The following is a 24,244-nucleotide window of genomic DNA, read 5'->3' as shown; positions in this document are numbered from 1 at the left end:
GGATCCTCGGGGGGTTGGTTCCAGGACCTCGCCTCCTCCGTGTACCCGCGTCCCTTCTATAAAAGGCGTCGTATTTTCATATAAGCTACGGCACATCCTCCCAGACTTTAAACCATCTTTAGGTTATTTACCAGATGCCTAATACAAAGTAAATGCCCTGTGAATAGGTACTGGCATGTGGCAAATTTAACTTTTCCTTTTTGGAACTTTCTGGATTTTTTTCCCCCAGATATTTTCAATCCGTGGCTGGTTGAATCTACCTACATGGAACCTAAGGACAATGAAGGCGGGTTGTAATTTAACATCAATCACATTTCAGTAACTTTTAATGATATCATTGTGATTACTGGTAGATAGCGCACCTGCACTCACACCTTAAACTTGAAGGTCTGTGGGACTTTGAGTCCCACACCCGTGGGAACTGATGAAAGGACTCGCGTGTCTGAATCAGATCACTGCCATCCAGGAGAAGCCTCAGAAATAGAGACCCAGCCTACAGAATCCCTACTGTAACATCAAACCTCCAGAATCTCCCCAAGGTAGAGTCCCCCGGGGGGGCGTTCTGCTGCATGGAATGTGACTTGGAAGATCAGAGTCACTGCGATCTGCAGAGGAAGTCAGAAGTGAAAGGGCGAGGCATCCCACAAGCTACTTCCACATGATGGCAACGATGCTGCAGGATCTCGAGCCAGGGCAAGGGCCCAGACCGCACAGTCCTCTCCATGGGCCATGCGGGCGCATGGGATCCATCCCAGTGCGGGAGGAAATCACGGACAGCTTTGAGCAAGGGAGTGACATGATATGACAGAGACCCCCTGGGTCCGCGTGGTGAGCAGAACGGAGGGAAAGCAGAAGCAGGGCAACAAGTTCAAAGCCTCTGCGGTGACTCAGACAAATAGCAGTGCCCCTGGACTTGGGAGACGGATGTGGAAGGGTGGCAGGTGAATTCAAGATCTACTGTAGAAGCACCACTAGGACTTGCTGATTTGGAGGAAAAGAAAGGTGAGGGATAACAGATGACGCCCCAGCTTCTGGCTTGAAAAACTGAACTAACAGCTGTGCACCTTAATGAGATGGGGAGAAGGGAGGTCTGGAAAGAGGCTGTGGCAGAAGGAAAGCAAGAGTTAAACTGGGACCCACGAAGCTTGAGGTGCCCATGAGATACCCAAGTGCACTAACTGCTATCAAAGGTATAAAAGGAGCTACAGAGCACAGAGGAGCCGTGTAGAGTGATGGACGCCTGGGGCCGTTCTCACAGGCGACCCTTCCCGTCCTCCTCTGGGGGTGCTCGTACGCCCACCACCGTGCCAGCTCAAGGTGGGCTGCATCACACAGGGAGCTCATGGGGCCAAACGCAGCCAGGACACGTGCAAACTGCTTCTAAGACGGTGTTCAGTAGTAAAGCAGATACCAGCGTCGCAGCTAAGAAAACAGTCCTGTTAATAGTAAAATGGGATTTGCATTACGCCACAATGGGAAGTAAAGTATGTAGCCTGATAATTTCTTCAATTACAAGCATCATGACAGGTTTGCTGATTTCTTGACACTGTTGTACTCAAGGACCCCCGGTAGAAGGGTCTTGGTACTTAGTCCTGTGCCCTGACAGATACATTGCTGGGGGTACCACTCTTTTCGGGGGATTCCAAGTAGAGGCTCCCCCAGGAAAATGTTAATCTAAGGTGGTACAGATGTAGAAGAAGGTCTCTCTCTCAACAAAAAGACCAGAGAAGATGGCCTATTTTAGGAAAACAATGACTCACTGAAAGCACATCCTGCTCTTAAGTTAACATGCTTCCCTCTGGACCAGAACCTGGTTTCCTATCATGATGGGTCTATTTTTCAATTCCACCATCAAAGGACAAATCAAAATGCCATTTTGACAATCTGCTTTCTAATTAAAAGTTGAGCCATTTTTTAAAAAATCACATTTAACTAAACAATTCCACATGGCAATAAAGCACTGTGCCCTGCCGCCTTGATTGATGGCATCATTTGCAATTATTTAAAGGAGAAGGCAAGGAAAGAAAATCGTTAGATACAGCTAGATGAAGCTACTCCAGCCCCTGTTCATGTCTTCCTTGTGCTCCTAGAGTAAGGCAGTGCAGCATTCATGTAAACTAATTAAATTTCCTGCATTTAAATAAGCCCTAACTAAAATAAAACTTACAAGACTGATTGGAAGGTCTCGGGAGGAAGAGATCTACTTTTTCTGGAAAGCGGCCTGGCTGGGGGTAGGGGAAACACCAGGGTCAGATGGCATCTCTCCACAGCAGGTCAAGGCTGCCCCTGCTGAGAGGAGCACTGGAGTGGGTGAGACAGAGCCCCCCTGGTTTTGTGACAGCAGCAGCGGCTTCCAAGGGCCTGAACAAGGTGGTGCAGTGGAGAGAAAAGCCGGATGCCATTCGCATTGGCGACGTGGCCTCACAGGGACGCTTAGTTGCTCTGAGCCTGTTTCCTGAAACATGAAGTTACCATTTGCCCCTGCCTGTTTCCTAGGAATGACGAGAGAAGAAACTCTGGTGCTGTGTGTAGAAGCATCCTCTAAAAGGGGAAGAACTCCTCAAATGAAAGAGACAACTGCTAGTTACTGGCAGGTAGGAAAGGCTGGGACGAGTCCTCTTAAGAGGATGGGGACCAAAAAAAAAATAAAATTAGTAAGGAATGTCTTCAGGATATTCAGTAGGTGCAGTGAAAGCAGATGAGAAAAGGAATCTGCTGACTCAATGATTTAAAGCAAAAAAGGTTTGGAGCAGGGAGGTGAGTTTAAATGCAACTGTCTGTTGACTGAGGCAGCTCAGAAGATCACATGGATGGATGGATGGATGGATGGATGGATGGATGGATGGACAGACGGATGGAGAAGGGGGTCTGCCATCCAGCAGACAAGAGAGGCCACGCACAGGCACGACCAAACCCCACCTCACACAAGCCCATTCAACACTGACCACAGGGAGGCGGAGGCAGGATGGGGAGCCCTGCTCGCAAGGTCACTGGTTCCCTGAGCTGCCTGTCACCTCCCTTCCCCTCCAGCTTCTAGATTACTGCTCTTAACATGGGCCCAAATTGCCCACGAAAAATAAAAACTAGATACAAAAGCTTTGCTTCACTTCACCAACGACCAGAACACAAAGGACAACTGCGAAGATTAACTATTTCTGATGAATGCTCAAAGAACAGAATCAATTTGAGAAGGATTGACAGCACAGGCCCCACAGGGGTGGAGTGGTGGAGGTACAAAGTGAGTCCACATGGGAGCTGACTGTCTACAACAAAGGCCAATTCGCTGTTCATTCAGTAAACGTTTATGGAGCATCTACTATGTCCAAGACACAATTCAGATACGTCTCGAGGAAGTAACTGGGGAAAACACGCAAAGAGGCAACTAAAATCAAGTGTGGAAGTGCTAAGATGGGGTGGGGGTCACAGAGAAGGAGCCCCTATACTCCACTCAGCCACAGGAGAACGGCCAGAGGAGGGGCATGGATGGTAACGGAAAGCCCATTGGCACACATGTCAGTAAGAAGGAGAGTCTTGCGGGGGTTCAAAAACAGGAGAAATCACCGCTGGCCAGGAGAGAAAGGGAAAGCCTGCATTTCCAGGGCAGCAGCACTTGATAAAGGCCTTGAGGGATGACTAGGAACTCGGCCAGGCAGAGGAAGGTAAAATATTACACACAAAACTGGGTGTATTTAAGGAACAACAGGGACGGTCATCCCTCCGAACATGGGTTTCCCCCTTAAGAGAATTTTAGTAGACACAAATTCACTTCTATTTACCTTTTCTTCAGCTTCAAGAACTGCTGTTTCAATCGTTTCAGCAAATTGATTTCCAGGAAAGGAGACTTGGGTTATTCCTGTTGAGAAATCAGAAGAAGAGGTATAATAGGTTTAACGAGACTACCCTCCACAGACCTCTTTTCTGTGACACCTCCGACAAGTCCATGCTGAGAGGGCAGTCACGTCACCCCTGCCCCCAACTGACTGGCCTGTCACCAGCAGCCACACTGCCTCCTCCCTCTCTCACTCCCTTCTTTCCTCATTTGAGAATAAAGACACACAAACTTAGGCAGGCAGTAGTGAGCCCTGATCCACACACACACACACACACACACACACACACACACACACACACACACACACACACACACACACACACACACACACACACACACACACACACACACACACACACACACACACACACACACACACACACACACACACACACGATGAGCAGGACCATACAGCCTTCCTGCTCCAGCTCCCAGAGATTGGTCAGCCTGCATCCTGAGATTCCTGCAATAGACCCTCTGCTAACTTAAGCTGGCATGAGAGCACTTCTGTTCCTTGCAACCAAAAATTACTTACTTAAAAAAAAGACATCCAGGATTGGGACTAAACATACAAACACAAGTAGAGGGTGAAGAAATAAAGCTTCTGAAACAAACCCTTGGGAAAAGAAAAGATGAGAGAGAGTGACCTGGGCCTCTGAACTACTGTCCCATAATATCTGAGAGGAAAGGAAGAGAGAGATGTGGGAAACCCAGACAGCAGACCCAACAAATAATTCATAAAATTCCAGCAATATTAAATATTAAGATGGACACCCAGATACCAGGGAAAAGGGGCTCTTAATATGGGTACTATTCATAACAAAACAAAGTAACAATTTCAATGAAATACAAAGGTGGAAGACTCCAAAACTGTCTATAGCAAGTAAAGAATAATTAACTATACAATGCCTTTCATTACTAAAATAAGTGTAATAACTCAAGGATGTCTTGATTTACTGTGCTGTGCTTTTTTTTTTTTTTTTTTTGTCTCAAACAATAAATAATTTATTTACTCATGGTTGGTAGGTCAGCAATTAGTGCTGGACTCAGCGGGGTGGTTTTTATTCTGGTTTATTCATGTGGCTACAGTCACCCGGTGACTCAACTGAGCTGGCTGGTAGACCAGATGACTTAGCTCCTATGCTAGTGACTGGTACTAGCTGTTTGTGCTTCCTTTAGAGTCTATTTAGTAAATATGAACATTTTTCTTCCTGCGATCTTGAAAGATTTATGCCATCTGCCCCCTAGACCTATTTTTCCATTGATTCTTGAGTTGGTCAACCATGAACTCACCTACTGTAGGGATTCAAGTCTCTAACCCCTTCTAGTCCCCTCTACTAGGGAGCATGGTTTTCGTGAAATTCAAAGATGAGGATGTGTGAAAAGGAGGTCTGGGAGTCAGGGCTGGAGAGTAGAAAGTTCTCCAGGGGGTCTGAATGCCAGGTTAAGTTGGATGGACTTTATTCAAGCAGCATAAGAGTCAAGATGACTGTAGTCTAATTCCATATTCTCTAAGAGATAATTACCACTCTGAAAATGTAGAATATTAAAACTGGGCTACAGAGGGAAAATATGACCCAAACCACAACAACTAAAGCAGTCAGCTGGAAATTAAGTCGATAGCAAGCCGTGACCTTTACCCTCAACAGGGTGCTTTGCCTGCTGTTGTTGGCTCATTAGCTGCAGCAAAGGCTTTGCAAATATATCTCGGCTTCTGGGCCTTCTAGGCAGCTCAGTGCTCCAGGGGCTCATTGGATTATCAGCTTCCACTCTGTGGGGTGCAGAACAGCGACAAGGACACCAGCTGGACTGCAGGACATCCCATCTGTCCATTCCAAGCAGCAGAGGCACCTGTGCTCTAATCTCAGCCTCATTTTCTCCTCTCTGGGCCTCAGTTTCCTTGTCCACAAAACCAAGGAGGGAGACAGGACCTGTGGCAGTCAGAGGGTAGTCTGCAAACCAGTGCCTTCCACCACCTCTTTGCTGCTGGCACACAATAAGTACAGAAATCAAGAGCAGCTTAGAAGCTTTTACAGCATATGACATTGCTACACAGCACAGCCAGGCACATGATCAGTGGAGCTGTCTTACTGAACAGAGCGCAGACTGGTGTACAAGTTTCCTGCAGATGCCATAATAAATTACCACAGACTGGGTGGCATAACAACAGAAATTTATTCTGTCACAGTTTGGGGGGTCAGAAGCCTGAAATCAAGGTGTTGGCATGGCCACAGTCCCTCCAGAGACTCTAGGGAAGAATCTGTTCCTTGCCTTTTCCAGCTCCTGGTGGCTGTTGGCATTCCTTGGCTTGTAGTCACACCGCTGCTCTGCTTCACTGCCTTCTCTGCATCTGTGTGCATGTCTGTATGTGTGTGTGTGTAAAATCTCTCTTCCTCCCTCTCTGTTATAAGGACACTTGTGGTTGCATTTAGGGCCCACCTAGATAATCCAAGATGACTTCATCTCAAAAATCCTTATCTGAGGACTTCCCTAGTGGTCCACGCTTAAAACTCCACGCTTCCACTGCAGGGGGAACGGTTTCAATCCTTGGTCAGGGAACTAAGATCCCACATGCCACGTGGTGTGGCCAAAAAAGAAAAACAAGATCTTCAAGTAATGCTAATTAAATCTTGTCTCTCCCTGGGTAGAAATCTTGGTGGACTCTCACTAGAATAAAACATTAATTTCTTTAAAAAAAATAAAAATCTTTATCTTAATTACATCTACAAATACCATTTTTCCAAATAAGGTCACATTATTTGGACACATCTTTGGGGCCACCATTCAGCCCACTACAACTGGTTTGGATACTGTGGAATTCATGTGTGACCAGCTGTACATGTTGCACACTGTACACTCACATCAGTTCACTACTGGAGAAAAAAAACACCACCCTGCCTCTCACTCAGCTGGGACCCCAGCTCTTCCTCTCCAGCCCAGGTGCCTGGGCAAGACCAGATGGCAATGGGCACCGCTGGTAAAGCAAAGGAGGCTGGCATGTGGCAGGGGTGTGAGGAGCAGGTGCAGGCTGTCCCCTCAGCCCTTCCCAAGGCTGCTCTCCCACCTTACCTGGCAGGCAGTATAGGAACTGCTCCCTCCCTACCCCATCCTCCTGTCCCTCAAATGACTTTAGTTGTAAAGTGATTAAATTGATCATTTTTTTTTGTTCAAGTGTGCCTACCTCAACCCATCAAATGCTGAGAGTTTTCAATGTCCAAGTTTGAGAACAGAAACAACACTGTTTCATTAAAATCCTTGTGTACCTAGCACCGTCGCACTGCTGACATACCCTCTCCTATAACCTTGAAAACACTCAGGAAGTTTCCAGGCTTCGTAACAGGGCAGTGGTGACACTTGGAAATTTGACAAAGCGAAGATTTCATTTCTCATTAGAAGTTTCCTTGCCTTGCAAGAACACTCCGTGTCACAGGAACTACTATGTTGAGTCCTTTTGCTATGTTACATTTCAGCCTTAAAGGGCAGACCATGTCAAAATATCTGAGGATGTTTAAAATGATAACACTCGATGCAGGTCTGGCCACAACAAAGCAGGCCCTCTCATCATTCCACTATGGGTAGGGGTATAATAGGCACAATCTTTCAGGAATCAATTTGGCAAATTCTCATTAAATGGCTTAAAATTGTATACATACATTGACGCCGTAATTCCATTTTCAGAACTCTACACTAGGGAATGAATCTGAATGGGGACAACACTTAATGCTCAAAGGTATCCATGGCAGTGTTACATATGAGATTTAAAAAAAATTGGAAATAAACTTAATAGCCAACAAAAGGAAATGATTAGACAAGTTATGGTAGATTCATGAATAAAGTTTTATGCAGCCGTGACAATGACATTTTACAAAGAATTTCTAATAAAAATAACAACTACGGTAATAATAGCTAATCCATACATGAGCCAGGCACTGTCCTGAGCTTATCAGATGCTTTACGTATATTAACCCTCTTAATCCTAAGGTAGCTACTGTTATTATTCCCACTTTAGAAATCAGAAAATGCAGGCACCAAGTGTTAAGACACTTGCTCAAGATCATCCTGCTAGTAAGAGACCACACAGGGATTTGAGCCCACCCAGTCTGGTTTGAAAGTCCATGCTCTTAAATCCTCTGATAGTTTGAATAACAGCCCCAAAGATAACAGGTCTCAACTCTGGAACCTCTAAATGCCACCTTAGATAGAAAAGGCATCTCTGCAGATGAAGAATCTTAAGGCAGAGAGATACCCTTGATCACAGGGTGGGCTCTAGATGCCATCACAACTGCTCTCACAACAGAGGCCGAGGGAGATTTCACACACACACACACACACACACACACACACACACAAGAAAGGCAAGTGAAAACAGGCAGATATTGGCGAGATGGAGTCACATGCCAAGCAATGTCAGCAGCCACCAGGAGCTTAGAGGGTCAAGGAATGGATTCTCTCCTAGAGCCTCCAGAGGGAGCACGGTCCTTATACCTTGGTTCAGACTTCTGGCCTCCAGAAATGAGTGAATAAATTTCTATGGTTTTAAGCCACCCAGTTTGTGGAAATTTGTAGTCACAGGAAACTAATACAAGCTCCCATGCTGTACTGCTCTCAATGCAAGAGAAAATATTCATATGTTGAATGGGAAAAGAAATCAAAATTTATACACAATGATCTTAATTATGCATATAAAAATGCATGCAAGTACAACAAAACGTTTTGTAGTGATTATCTCTGAATACTAGAATTATGGGAAATTTTCAGCATTATGCCTTTTGCTATCTTTCCAAATTTCTACAATTAATGTGGATTTCTTTTACAAAGAAATGAAACAAAAAAGTTTTTTTAATTAGCAACTCATGATACTTCTGCAACTCTAACTCAATCAAAAAAATCAGAAATCAAGAAAACTCCCTGAGACTTTTCTTAATTCGGTTTCAGAGCAACACCTGAAAAATCAGCCACCTAGATGCATTCCATCCCCTAACTGACGCCACTCAACCCTCAGCCTCTCTAAAGCCTATTAGTTTTCAGACGCTGGCAGGAACCTGATGTGGCTGAAGAAGTTTCAGGCTTTGAAACAGGAGGATAATCTGAGCTGGTGCATGTTTTCCTGTCTGTCTATCCATATGTGGTGATAGGGAGGAGGAAGCAGAGGGAGGTCTTTACCCATTCCCAGAGCTCATCCAGCCCGAAGTGATTTGTGTGGGCCACACGCCAAGAACCAAGAGCACTGGTTAATACACATGGAAATGTTTGATTTCTCTGTAGGTGACTTCACAGAATGAAACATCACTTTATAATCTTCTTACCAAAGTCCAGACTCCAAGTCCATTCTGTTGCAAAAGCCTCCTATTATCTGTTCATGCAGTCAGAGGACCAAAGGCCAATTTTATTCTATCAACATCACATCCTTTGATTAAATATTTTCATATAGAGTGTATTAACATTTTCCCCCAGTGTATGGGTAGAATTGGGTCAAAACAGAAAGGAGGGTGTGCTTGGTGTTTTGTTTTGCATGGCAGAGAAGCAAAGAGTCACTGGTTCCCTCCAACACAGGCCGGGTCAGAGCCACGGGGCATGAAAAGTATGTACATGGCTCTATTCAGCCCATCCTGTACAGTGCAGCAAGCTCAGGCACTGGGGTGATGGGACCATGGCATGGGGTTTATCCTTCAGTCTCTGAGTACACATTCATTCTTTGTTCAGCCAATCAACAAACAGGAGCACCTAGTATGTGCCACACACTAACAGGAGGTTGGCTCACATTTAAAAGACCCTATACCCAACACGCCGGTCTCTCAGATTATATGGCTGGGTAAATGGCCCCCATTATTACTGAGCTCCTTCACCAGTCTTTTGGATCACAGGGATGCCAGCAGTGGCAAAGTGCTGGGAGGGATACCTACACAGGCCCACCAGAGCTTTGAGAACGAAAAAAACAAAAAGCAAATGGTTTAGCACTGTGTACAGTCTGCCCTCTGTCTCTGCAGGTTCCAAATCCACGGATTCAACCAACTGCAAATGGAAAATATTTGAAAAAAGAAAAAAATGTTTCCAGAATGTTCCCAAAAGCAAAACAAATTTGCCACACACTGGCAACTATTTACATAGCATTCACATGGTATTTATGACTACTTACATAGCCTTTACATTGTATTAGGTATGATAATCTAGAGATGATTTGAAGTATACAGGAGGGGGACTTCACTGGTGGTGCAGTGGTTAAGAATCCGCCTGCCCATGCAGGGGATGCAGGTTTGATCCCTGGTCTGGGAAGATCCCACATGCCGAGGAGCAACTAAGCCTGTGCACCACAACTACTGAGTCCATGTACCACAACTACTGAGCCCATGTACCACAACTGTTGCAGAAATCAGTCCATCGAGAAACCAAGCACCACACTCGGAGGGTTGGAGAACTCAGGTTTATTAAGCCAGCGGCCCCAGACGAGCTAATGTTCCAAAGCTCTGGGCCCCGAACTCAGGGTGAGCTTTACTTTTATAGTGCACATGTTTACAGAGCATGCAAGTTTCCAAACAGAAACTTACAAGAGCAGGTGCAGAACATTCCATTTTTTAGCAAAACATCTCAAAGTTACATTGAATTGTTAGGTCATCCTGTTTTTCTGTTTTTCTTGGCGCAGCAAGCATACTTCACAAAAGTAAAACAAGCATGGAGTTGATCTTAGCTGAGTGTAAGTTTCTAACTTTCCTCTTCAATCTCCCCTCTTGATGCCTCTTAAATGTTATAAGGCATCAACTTCTTGATCTTCTAAGCCCAGGGGATGATAACCTCTTAGGGCTAGGAGACGTGCGGTGGCCCTCCTATCCACAGTGGCCTCAGCTAGGCTGGAAACTACCCTCGTGAATAAGGGCAAGAGGCAAGGTAAAAGGAGACAGGTCCCAAGGAGGAGTGGGACTATTCCCACAAGCGTTTTGAATCCCCCTAGGTAAGAAAACCAACCCCCAGATAGTTCTCCGGGATTCCATTACCTTTGGGTAGATTATAGCCAACACGACCCCTTGTGTTTAGCCTATAGAAAACATCAAGGCCGGTGGTGCAACCAGTCCCTACAAGGCAGGGTGACCTCGTAACCCTGACCCTCAGATGTCCCTCGTCGAATTCCTCAAGCTTCCACCGTGCATAGACCACCTCAGCCCTGGAGTGACTGGAGCAGAGCTGCAGATCTCGGACGGGATTCTGTTGTCTCCGTAGGAAGACCCGAAGCGGCTGGTGTGGATGAGCCTTGGCAGTCCAGGTCCCTCGCCCTTCTAGAGGTGCTGCTCTCTTCACCCGGGTGTGGTGAATCCACGGGTTGACTCCTGTAACTTTAACAGCAGTAGGGGTTGCCAGGACGACCGTATGAGGGCCCGTCCAAATTGGCTGAAGTGGTTCCTTCCTCCAATGTTTTACCCATACCTCAACTCCTGGCTGATAGGGATGAACCCAACTGCCCAAGGGAATGGGAGTCCTTTCTAAGGTTTCTTGAGTAATACGGCGGAAGACCTTTCCCGGGGCCTGGAGGTGTCGAGACAGCTCCAGGTCAGCTAGTTGTTGGGGGTCTCCCTTGAGCTTCCCTATCACTGGAGGAGGTCTCCCTTATAAGATCTCAAAGGGAGAATAGGCTGAGGACCTCGTGGTGCATCGGGCTCGGAGCAAGGCTAGGGGTAGCATGTCGACCCAAGGTAATTGGGTCTCCTGACAGAGCTTAGCTAATGTAGTCCTGAGGGTCTGATTCATGCGCTAAACTCTCCCTGAGCTTTGTGGTCCGTAGCAGTGTGGAACTTCCATTTGACTCCCAGTGTCTTGGACAAAATCTGAACTATCTCCGACACAAAGGCTGGCCCATTGTCAGACCCTATGGAGAGAGGTAGCCCATATCTGGGGATTATGTCTCTTAGTAGGGCCTTGGCCACCTCTCGCGCCCGTTCAGTGTGCGTGGGGTAGGCCTCAGCCCATCCCGAGTAGGTGCAGACTATCACAAGCAAATACTTATAGCTTCAGTAAGGCTTGACTTCAGCAAAGTCCACTTCTAAATCTTCAAAGGGCAATGTCCCAACTGTCTGCACCCCTGGGCTGGGTCTTGGTCTTTGGCTGGTATTGTTTCGTGCACAAGTCACACACCTAGCACTGATCTGGGCACACAGGGTTGGGAGCTTAGGAACGAAATAGTAGGGGCTCAGTAGACTTTCTAGTGCAGTTTTCCCTAAGTGAGTTGTCTCATGGTGTTGCTTCACCAGCTGGACCGCTATAGCACTGGGGACAAAGAGTCTTTGGTCTGGAAGCTTCCACCAGCCCTCTTTTCCATTAGTTCCTCCCTCACCTAAAGCCCATTGATCTTCTTTGGTATACCTCGGGGACAGGGGCAATTCTGATGCCAAGAGGACCTTAGAAATCGACTCCGGACCCAACGTGGGACTCGGTTGGGTGGCCGCCTCCTTGGCTGCCTGGTCAGCCAACCGATTTCCTTTGCTGACTGGATCAGTTCCTCTTTGGTGGCCTTTGCAATGGATGACTGCAACCTGGGAAGGCTTCTAAATTACCTCTAACAGCTGAAGGATTTCTTCTCTGTTTTTGATCTCTTTTCCCCCTGCTGTTAGTAGTCCCCTTTCTTTATAGATGCCTCCATGAACATGCAAAGTAGCAAAGGCGTATCTTGAGTCTGTGTAGATGTTGACTCTCTTCCCTTCGGCGTGCCTCAGCGCCTGGATGAATGCCCACAGCTCAGCCCATTGTGCCGACCACCCCTGTGGCAAGGCCTCAGCCTTTATTATCTCATCTGCTTTTGTTATTGCATAGCCTGCTTTGCATTGTCCTTTCTGGACGAAACTGCTTCCATCAGTGAACAGTTCCAGTTCTGGGTTCTGGAGGGAAGTCTCCGTCAGGTCTGGCCTGCTCGACTAGATTTCATCCAAGACCTCTTCACAGTTGTGATCGGGGGTTCCCGCCTCCGTAGGTAAGGAGGTGGCAGGATTCAGCGTCCGTACAGTCTCGAGGCGGCCCCGTGGGTTTTCGCAGAGCAGCCCTTGAGAGTGAGTCATGTTGGTGCTGGTCAGCCATTTGTGTCCCTGGCTGTTCATCAGCGTAGTAACAGTGTGGGGACTTTTACATTTATATCCTGTCCCAGTGTAAGCTTGTCTGCTTCTCTGACCAGGACCATGGTAGCAGCTACTGCCCGGAGACATGGCGGCCATCCTGCGGCCACAGGATCCAGTCATCTGGACAGATACACGACCAGGCACTGCCATGGCCCGACTGTTTGTGTGAGGACCCCCAGTGCAGTATGATTTTTCTCATGCACAAAGAGGTTAAAGTCCCGTGTCACATCTGGCAGCCCTAACACTGAAGCACTGGTTAAGAGTCTCTTTTTCTCCTTGAAGGCTTTTTCTTGTTTAGGCCCCCACTCTAGGGGGTCCTTACCAGACCCTGCCGTGGCCTCGTACAGCGGCTTGGCAGTTTCAGAGAAACCTGGTATCCAGATCCGGCAGAATCCGGCAGCCTCGAGGAACTCACGGACCTCTTTCTTGGTGCTTGGCCGAGGTATTGAACAGATGGTTTGCTTCCTTTAATGTCCGAGTGCCCGACGCCCTCTCGATATGACAAACCCAAGCTACTTGACCTCCTATCTGCAGACCTGCACCTTTTCCCATGACACCTTGTACCCCGTGGTGGAGAGTAGGGCCAATAGGGCTTTAGTGCCTCTCCAGCAGTCCTCTTGGGTGGGACTGGCTAGCAACAGGTCATCTACACACTGGAGTAGGGTGCTGTTCAAAGCTTCTCCGGGGAAGGCAGCAAGACCTGCAGCCAGTGCTTCACCAAACAAGGTAGGTGAGTTTTTGAAGCCTTTTGGCAGTCGGGTCCAAGTCAGCTGTGTCTTTCTCCCAGTGTGTGGGTCTTCCCATTCAAAGGCAACCAAGGGCTGGCTGGCTGGTGATAGCTGGAGGCAAAAGAAGGTGTCCTTGAGATCCAGGCAGGTGAACCAGCTCGCTTGGGCGGGTAAGAAGCTCAGGAGACTGTAAGGGTTTGGGACCACTGGATGGGTGGTGATCACTGTGCTGTTGATGGCACGGAGGTCCTGGATGAGGTGATAATCATTCCCTCCAGGCTTCTTGACTGGTAGGAGCAGAGTGTTCCAGGGAGACTGACACTCAATCAGAATTCCGGCATCACGCAGGCGTTGGATGTGGTCCTGAATTCTCAGACATGCCTCTCGCAGTACTGGATACTGCCTCTGCCTGACAGGAGCGGCCCCTGGCCTCAGGTCCACCAAAGTGGGTGCATGGGTTTTGGCCAAACCTGGGGGCCCCTTTTCTGCCCCGACAGTAGGGAACTCTTCTAGCAGGCTTGTTGGATTCATTTCTTCGCTTTCTGAAGAATAGAGACACCATTTATCTTCTCTGGGCACGGTCATAGCCATTATCAGAGCTGGTTGTCTCCCCAGGGTGAGGCTTGCGGGCTTCCCGGGACAAAGGTGATCTGTGCCCCGAGTTTTGTCAGCACGTCTCTGCCCAGCAAAGGAATGGGGCACTCTGGTAAGTACAGGAATTCATGAGTCACTAGGTGGCCCCCTAGCTGACATGAGCGGGCCTTGCAGAATGAGTGGGCAGTCCTGTCCCCTGTGGCCCCAATGATAGTTGCTGTTCGACCTGTGAGGGGAGCACAGGTGTGTTTACCACAGAGTGTTCAGCTCCAGTGTCCACCATAAAAGTCATTGATTGGCCCCCTACTTTCATTGCAAGCATAGTCTCCCAGAGGCCCAGAATCAGGGAGCCCGGTCCTCCCTATCCCAGTTCTACTCAGGCCAGACCGATAATGTCTTGGACGGCTGGCTCAGGCTGGTACCTTCCTCTGCTGGGTTGACTGAACTTCTTTGACCCTTTAGCTGTCCCTCTACGATGGGGACATTCATTCTTCCAGTGTCCAGTCTCTTTGCAATAGGCATACTGGTTGTGACGTAGTGGCGGTCTCCTTTTGGCTTCCCCTTTCCGCGGGGGAGCAGTCTGCTTTACTGGACCTGGGTTCCCCAGTGTGGCGGCGAGCCGGGACACCTTCTGCTTCATGCGCTTGTCAGCCACCTTTTGGGCTTCTTGATCACGGTTCACGAACACCTTGTTTGTGACTTCCAGCAGCTGGGTGACATTCATTCCAGCAAAGCCTTCAAACTTCTGAAGCTTACAGTGGATGTCAGCATGAGACTGGGCCACGAACGCCACATTGACCATGCGTTAGTTTTCCTGTGCTTCAGGGTCAAAAGGGGTATACACCCGGAACGCCTCACACAGTCTCTCACAGAACTCCATGGGTGATTCATCTGGCTTTTGGTGCACTTCTGTTGTCTTGGACATGTTGGTTGGTTGGCTGAGCAAAGTCACCGTGGCTTGGAGGGCACTCTGGATTTGGAGACAGTGGAGACACAGATGGCAGAGGGCTGTCTGGTAAAGGGTGAGGAGGCTGAACGAGAACCAGCGGAGCAGCTGGCACATAGGGTGGAGGCACAGGGGGCTCTTCTTCAGGGTCTTCTTCGTGGATAACCTTTGCCGGCTTTTCTTTGTTTGCTTTGGAGCCAGTTGGGCCACGAGGACCCTACACTGTCCCTGCCTATTTGCACAGAACCGAACCCAAGGAGGCAGCTGAATGGCGATTTGCAACCAGGAATCTATGTATGGAAACTGGTCTGGGTGCCCAGGGGTCCCTGTCACTACTCGGTACACAGCTCTAACCGTAGGAAAGTTTAGAGTACCCTCTGCGGGCCATCCCATCCCGAAGGTGGGCCATTCTAACTCGTACAGGGTGCAGAGCTTTCCCAAGGTCATCTTAACCCCATAGTCTCTGGAAAAACCTTTCTTAAAGTTTTTCATCATACAATCCAAAACAGTCAGCTTAGAGGAACTTCCCCCCATGTTGACAAGTGTAATCTACCGCTTTGAACAGGGAGGAGAGGGGCACGCACGAGAAGGGCCTTGTCTTAGGGCCTGATAACCCAGGCAGTGCTGATGTTGCTACTCCTGGAAAGCCCAGTATTCCCAGACAGCACAAGTACATGCCTCTGTGAAGATAGCCCTGATCGTTAAATGTCTCAGGGAGACAGGACTGAAAGGAGGCTTTTTTTTTTTTTTTTTTGTAATGGGATTTGCAGAGGAATAACTTCAAGTGGGACTCCAGAGGGGGTCTGGGGTGACTGACCCTCTTGTGGGCACTGAGCAGGCGGAGAGAGCAAGTATGCGTACTCCTCGCCTAAGTGAAGAGCCTGAAGTCCTTGGGGAATCAGGGGATTATGAAGGAAAGGTGACAGAGGAAAGCAGCCTCGTAATGCGAATCCCAAAGTATACAAGAACACGCCAGAGTGTGTCACTCTGCGTGGACCAGTCCAGGGGACCAAGAGGGAGGGAGGTACAGATCTGTCTGGCAAATGGGGCAAGTCTTTCAGGGAAAACCTAATTTCTCAATAAGTCAGCTCAAAGAGTCAGCTGACAGAGGGGAAAGTGAGCCTTAAAATTTTAAGAAAATAATCTTGGCAGAGGACCCTAGGGCAAAAGGGCCGTTTGGACATACACAATTTCTAAATCAAATCAGTAATCAATTGTCTCCCCCCACCTCTGTCTATCCCACCCTGTGTCGGTGTCGCAAAAACAAACAAGGGTGGATGCCCCCTCAAAAGAGGAGACCATTCAGGTGCCCACCTGGTCATGTCCCCATGGGGAACTTAGGTGCCTCTTAGTTTTGGTGGGCCAGTGCAAACTCCTGGCCTGGATCTGACTCACAGAGAGGGACTGGGTCCCCTAGAGACAGACACCACCCTGAGCCATAGGAGGTCACCATGGAACCACAGGTTAGGGCCAACTCAGACTCTGTAGCCAAGAAGGCCGTGGAGCCACACAATCGTCCTGGAATGAGGATGAAGCAGGGTGCTCACTCACACACACATTCAGAGTTTATCACAGTGCCTCCCCACTCTGGGAAGGTCCCTAACTAGTGGTCTTCTTACTGAAGACCGTAGGAGGTGATCAAGCTCCTCTTTCGTCCGGAGACAGGACCTGACCGGGTTCAGTGCCCCAGGGCCTTACCCGGTCCTGTGGCCGTTCCTGGTGAGTTGGTCCATCCCTCCAATGAGTCTGGTTGGGGCCCGGCCGTCTGGAGAGTCAGAGCACCAGTCCAAAAGAGAACCCGGAACACCGTAAGGTGGTGTGCCTCCTCGTTCGTCTCAGAACTCCTTCGCTCTGACTTGGCCGAGCCACCGCTCCAGCGGCTCAAGGGGCCGGCGTGGTTAGAATCTTGCTGGGGCCTCCAGAAATGTTGCAGAAATCAGTCCATCGAGAAACCAAGCACCACACTCGGAGGGTTGGAGAACTCAGGTTTATTAAGCCAGCGGCCCCAGACGAGCTAATGTTTCAAAGTTCTGGGCCCCGAACTCAAGGTGAGCTTTACTTTTATAGTGCACATGTTTACAGAGCATGCAAGTTTCCAAACAGAAACTTACAAGAGCAGGTGCAGAACATTCCATTTTTTAGCAAAACATCTTAAAGTTACATTGGATTGTTAGGTCATCCTGTTTTTCTGTTTTTCTTGGCGCAGCAAGCATATTTCACAAAAGCAAAATAAGCATGGAGTTATTTTTAGCTGAGTGTAAGTTTCTAACTTTCCTATTCACAACTACTGAAGCCCACGCACCTAGAGCCTGTGCTCCACAAGAGAAGCCACTGCACTGAGAAGCCTACACACACAATGAAGAGTAGCCCCAGCTCACCACAGCTAGAGAAAGCCTGTGTGCAGCAACAAAGATCCAATGCAGCCAATAAATAAAAATTAATTAATTAATTAATTTCTAAAAAAGTATACAGGAGGATGTATATAGGTTATATGCAAATACTATGCCATTTTATACAAGGAACTTAAGCACCTTTTATTTTATACAAGGAACTTGCCACCCAAGATCTGCGGGAGCCCTGGAACAAATCCCCCATGGATACCAAGGGATAACTGTACCTTCAAAACATACCGTCAACATAACACTTGTAATTTGCAGTGTAATTAGCAGTTGATGATACTTGAATCTCCCACTTAACCATCTTTTCCACACAAATAGTGTATTAATATTTTCTCAAAGTCTTTTTTCTTTTTGCTTGCCATTGCATGCCTAAATCTACCAGTATCTAAACTTAAGAACTCATTAAATATCTGAGGTATAAATTAATGCATGAACAAACATGAGTAATCAACTTACTAATCTGTAAAAATGGAAAGCCAGTCTACACAATTATTTCCCAAAGAAAATTCCCAGGAACCTAATCCTATGAGGCATGCCAAGAAGAGAAGGTTCACATATTATTCAACTGGCGAAATATTACATTCTCCCATCCCCCTTAAAGATTCACAGTGCACATTATATAATAAACAATATGGGAAAGCCTTTAATTAAACATCTATTTGAACTTCCCAAATCAACATAACCACAGATGCCCTTTCATGCTTAACACTTACTGATATCAGAGAAGCCATGTTCTAAGGAAACACTGGGAAAATACTAACCCCAATTCTTTATTTGTTCAAAAAACATTTATTAAGCCCTTGAAATGATAATAAGATGATGATGAAGACAGGCAACCTTAAACCAATTAACATATAATAGGCATGGTGCTTGGTGCTACTGCCACCCAAGATAAATAAGAAACGTGGCTCACATCTACTGGAAGAGACCCATGAACACATGATGGGTATTAACTGAAGTGACCACTATTAACTGAAGTGACAGACACATGCACATATATGCACATATACACACATATAGGTATATATGTGTATATCTGCACACTCACACACAAGAAGGGAAAGAGTGTTCCAGGCAGATGGGAAGCAAGATCATTCAGTGTGTGCAGAGGAATGAAGACAGTTTGGTCTTATCCAGTGGTTTCCAAAGTATGGTCTAAGACCCTCTCCGAGGGTGCTGCCAGGTCAAAACTATCTTCAACTCTGTGACATTTGCACTAATGGTGCAAAAACAATGGTGGGGAAAACTGCTGGTGCCTTAGCAGGATTCAAGGCAGTGGCATCTGACTATTAGTAGTCGTATTCTCTACCACCATACGTTCACGGTTTAAAAAAAAAAAAAAAAAAGGTTAATTTCATTTAAGAACATCCTAATGAAGCAGAAAAAATTATTAATTTCATTAAATATTAACCTCGAGTACACATCTTTTTAATATCCTTGTGACAAAGTGAGAAGCACTCACAAAGCACTTCTGCTACAAGCCAAAGGGCGGTGGTTGCCGGGAAGGAAAAGCACTCGTAAGACTGAGCTGCAAGCTGAATTAGCCACTCTTTTCCACCAAACACCATTTTGGCTTGAAAGAATGACTGACACAGAAAAACTATGGTGACTCAGATTTGGGTATTTTTAGAATGAATAAAGTGAGCTTGTTATTTCAAGGAAAACTGACAGTATTTGTTGCTACAGAAAAATTTGAGCTTTCAAGCAAACATTAAAATTTGGAAAAACGTGTACTGGCCCCTGTGAGCTTTAGAGCATCTCAATACTTAAAGGCTTTTCAGAGGAGAGCAGTAGTGACATTAACAAATGTGATATTATCCAAATGACTCATGCATGATGTTACAAAATGCATAAAAGATCCTTTCAAAGTGCCAGATAGACCAATAGACTTTCATGTAACAGAATATGAGAAGTTCACTGATATGTGGTCACAGATTCTATGCTGTAACAAACCTTTAAGAAACTACCACTTGTCAAGCTCTGATGTAGTTTCAAAGACTATCCACAATTAATGGAGAAGGTCATTAAAACATTCCTCCCTTGCCAGCTACATATCCGTGTAAGGCTGTATTTTCTTCATACAGTTCAACCAACACAACATATTTCAACAGAATGAAGGCAAAAGCATTGATGAGAATCCAGCTGTCTTCCATTAAGGCGGACATTAAAGATATCTGGAAGGAAGTAAAACAATGTCGCCCTTCTCGTTAAATGTTTTTTGCTTTGGAAATAGTTATTTTTCATTGAAAGTGTTATCTGTGTTACATAATGGGTTTATTATTGCTATATTTAAACTAATTTAATGAACACTAAAATCTTTTCAATTTCAATTCTTAATATTGTAAATATTGCTGGATATAATCCACATAATTGAAAACTCTTCGGGGATCTCACTAGTTTTTAAGAATCTTACAAGGGGTCCTGAAATGCAAAGTTTGAGAGCTGCTGGCTGTGGGGGAGGGGAGGGGAGGGTGAAGAGGCAGCAGGAGGGGGCCCGTGGACTCCCACACTGTGATGAGGGGTTCAGAACTGGCCTGACAAGAACCAGGGAAGGGGTGTCGAGCACCGCAGTGATATAGACAGATCTGCCTTCTAAAGAAAGAGCCAGGACACCATAAAGCTGCCCTCTGCCCCATGAGCACATGATTCGAAAAGCGAGTCAGTCTGATGGGAAGTCAAACTGTAGGACACTGAAGGTCCACTACAATAATCTAAAAAATGAAAGATACATTCCTATAAAAGAGTAGGAACAGAAAAGTATTAAAATTTAACAGTGGAAGGGAAAGAAACAGGATCTTGCAAAATAGACTTGTAACCAACTAGAATTCTGCAAAATGAGGGAAATCATCAGTAACAGAGTAGAGGGCCTTAAAGATTTAGATATCAAAATCAAGATGCATTTTGGGCAAGTCTGAAAAATAAACATATAGGAGCCAGTAAAGAGCAATAAACTGCAGCAATAAGGAGGGAAAATGAACAGCCCAGAGAAGACAAACAGAAGCATTTAGAGATAAAAAGTAGGGAGGAGAGGAAATCAGCTCCTGTTCCCAGAGCAGGCACTCCGTCCACTCCCACACGGGGTGGAGGTGGGGGAGCAGAGGGGCAGGAAGCACCTGCAGAGGAAGGAGACGCCTGCAGAGCCCACCACAGGGACAGGAATGCTCATCTGGACAACCAGAGTCTCACCCAGGAAAAGACGGATTATACCAATCGAGAACACAGACCACAGAGAACAGACAACAGACAACTATTAAAATTTGCTCTCAAGGAACTTATAGTCGTTATTTTCTAAGCCGAAAAAAAAGAAATCAATAGGATAGTTGTAACTAAAATGAGAATGGTGTGCTCTAAAGAACTCAACTGAAAGAGCTTGGCAAGTTTCTTGGACTCACTGGGCCTCAGATCCCTCGTCTGCAAGATGGAGAGTCCACCACCAACTTCCCAAAGTTGGCAGCAGGGAAGGGAAGTGAGAATGCAGCCGGCATGTGGCAGATGCTCAGTAAACACAAGCTGTGATGATTATCACTGTATCAGTATGATTTCAGGGCCTACACAGAATATAGAGTTGTCACTGAACTACTCTAAGCCAGAAAGCTCCCAAGGTCAAAGATCATGGAGTGAAAAATCACCAATATGTGAGCTTAAAGACGGAATTTGAATGGCTTTGGCCCAGGGCTACACGCATGCCACAGAAGAGAGAACTGCCCTTGACCTTGTGCGCCTGTTACCACCAGGCCCAGAGGGCCTCTCCAATCACAAAGGGACATGCCAAGCACAAGGGGTCACAAGTTAAGAAAGGAGAGAAAGTCAAACCACCACCTTCCGGAACAGCCAACACCGCTGTCACGTAACTTTCATGCACAATTTATCTCCCCTGATTGCCACGATCAGCCAGGATGTGGGTGGGTACGATACCGTGCAGGGCCCTTTGGGGCTCCTGGGCACAAAGCCTTTCTGTGTCCCCTATTTCTTTGATTACAGGAAACAGCCTTCATTCAGCCTCCATGACCTTCCCTGAGTTCCAGTGGGCAGATTCAAGCAGTTGTCAATTAGTGAAGGGAGGGGATGCCCAAGACGAGGGAGAAACAGGCAAGAGCAGCCTTGGGGCAGGTCCTGTTTCCCCAGCAACAGTACACACCACAATATCTGTGAGCTGTTTTGCAGATGTTGAAACCCCCTCCAGGTGGGAGAAGTTAACGATGAATAAGGGTACGCTGCCCACAAGCATGCAGACTCCAGAGAAGCTGGACCTGAAGGCTGATGATGCTGACTCCTACCTAGCTCACCACCAACCCATCAGAAGACGGCAAGACTGTTACTGCCTTGATCCTTATTGCCTACCCCTGACCACAAGCCCTGACTATAAGGCCTCTCCCTATTCCCCAGAGAGGGGGGCACAGTTCTTGAAGTGCTAGCCTACTGTGTTCCCCCTTTGCCTGGCAAAATAATAAAGCTATTCCTTTCTACTCCTCCAAAGCTCTGTCTCCACATTTCTATCTGGCATCAGTGAACAGAGGCCAGGTCTTTCTCAGCAACAGGTATGCTGTCATCATGTCATCATCCGCATTTTATGTCTCATGGATGAACTTCAAAGAAGTGGTGTAGAGACCTCCCTCGTGGAGCAGTGATTAAGAATCCACCTGCCAGTGCAGAGGACACAGGTTCGATCCCTGGTCCAGGAAGATCCCACGTGCCGTGGAGTAACTAAGCCCAAGTGCCACAACCACTGAGCTTGTGTGCTGCAACTACTGAAGCCTGAGCGCCTAAAGCCCGTGCTCCACAACAAAAGAAGCCACCTCAATGACAAGACCGTGCACCGCAACGAAGAGTAGCCCCCACTCACCACAACTAGAGAAAGCCTGTGTGCAGCAACGAAGACCCAACACAGCCAATAAATTAATAAATAAATAAGAAGAGGAAGAGGAGGAAGGAGGAGGGAGGAAGGAGGAAGGAGGAGGAGGAGAAGGAGAAAGAGAAGGAGAAGGAGTTGGAGAAGGTGGAGGAGGAGGAGGAGGAGGAGGAGAAGCAGAATAGCCAGGACCCCTGTCTCTTGATGTGAGGCCCAGGACTCTTTCACTCAACCACACTGACCACTCCCACAGGGATTTGAGAGCCCACCCAAAAGATGTGGGCCAGCAGCTCTTCAAGCCAAAAACAAGACTCCACATTTCTTCACTGTCCGTAGCTAATGGAACACCCAGTAAGCATTCACTGATTGACATGCCAGACACTGTCCTCAGGACTGGGGCTGCAAGCCACCCTCTGCACCCCTGGCCCCCAGATAGACATCAAGTGAATGAGGAACTATTTCTTTATAGATGTATTGTCAGTAAGTGCTAGGAACTTGCAGTCCAGGGTACCATGGGGGCAGGTCATGCAGGGCCTGAGTCTAAGAGGTTATGGGAGCACAGGCAGGGGCCCCAGGGGATCTCAAAGCCTTCGAGCCAGGAAGAGCTGTGAGGCTCAGGAGGCCCGCAGGACTGGGCTGCACAGGTTTTGAGATCACACAGATTGCACCCCCTCCTAAAATCTGGGGCCCTGCTACAGAGGAGCAGCAGCACTCAATGTGCAGCGTAAGAGTATTGTGGTTGCAGCTCAGAGAGGGGGAGAGGATACATTTGTAAAGGTACATATGTCTGTCAAACAGAGACTTTCCAACTTCTGTTTTTACCACAACATGCAGAAGGAAAAAGACACTTTAATTTGCAACCCAGTATGTGTACACACACACACACAGAGTCTCTGGGAGGCAGGCTACCAGCCTGACCCTGGCCAGTCTCCCGACTTCCCTGAGCCTCAGGTCTTCTCCTGTGAGGCAGAGAGAATAACAACAATATCACAGCATCTGTTGTTGTGGGGAGGAGGAAGTCAATGTATGTCAAGTTCTTCACAACATTAACTTTTTTCTGTAAAAATCTTATTATACACAAACACAACTTTCACAAAATAAAACTCAGCCTAACGATGTGTACTCCACTCTCGTGCTTTCCATTTGACTTTTTTTTTTTTTTAATGGTGGTAAAGACCCTCTATATTAATTTCAGAACCCAGTCGCCTGGGTCATGACCGGCGATCGGAGATGATGGCTTGGACCTGGGTGATGACAGTGAAGGAGTGAGAACTGATAGGACTGATCAGTTAGTTACAGGGGAGAAAGGGAGGTGTCACGTCACCCTCAGGCCTCAGGTTGATGGTGATGCCATTTGAGATGGGAACCCGGGGGGACCAGGTGTACATCTGTGGGAGGAGATGGAGAGCTCAGACTCTACAGTCTAAACATCCTGCCAGGAGGATTTGGGTGAGATGACAAAAGGAGCCTTCACGTAAACACTTTCCACCAAGCAGGGAACCATGCAGAGAGATCTCACACCAAACCACAGCTACTAATATAGAATGCGTTTTTCCAGACTGTGCTGGGGAGGTGGACAGCCTTTGTGAACCACGTGCAGAAGTGAGTGAGTGAGTGACTGATGGAGGACCCGGGGACTCGGGGCTCCCGCCAAATGTCTTTCCTTATCTGACCAATATCAAGCGCTAATCACATTTAATTAGAGTCCATCTGCCCATGTGTTTCTTCTACTAAGCAAGCAGCTTCAGGGCAGGGACACCCTGGCTCAACCATCTTTGTACTCCCCAGGCCTCCCCAGCAC

The 24,244-nt window shown here is 47.1% G+C and overlaps 1 long non-coding RNA gene across 2 annotated transcripts in view; it reads right to left on the bottom strand.

Moving 5' to 3' along the window:
- LOC130860723 (uncharacterized) overlaps positions 1–24,244 on the bottom strand; it is a 140,671-nt gene that overhangs the window by 83,165 nt on the left and 33,262 nt on the right. For both annotated transcript variants that reach the window (XR_009055518.1, XR_009055519.1), the window contains exon 2: positions 3,777–3,853. This is a non-coding gene — a long non-coding RNA (uncharacterized LOC130860723). The remainder of the gene's footprint in view (positions 1–3,776; positions 3,854–24,244) is intronic.

The sequence above is a fragment of the Hippopotamus amphibius genome, chromosome 9, assembly GCF_030028045.1.
Source record: "Hippopotamus amphibius kiboko isolate mHipAmp2 chromosome 9, mHipAmp2.hap2, whole genome shotgun sequence".
NCBI classification, from domain to species: Eukaryota; Metazoa; Chordata; class Mammalia; order Artiodactyla; family Hippopotamidae; genus Hippopotamus; species Hippopotamus amphibius.
The sequence above is the reverse complement of the archived record's forward strand: the minus strand, read 5'-3'. Positions and strand labels throughout refer to the sequence as shown.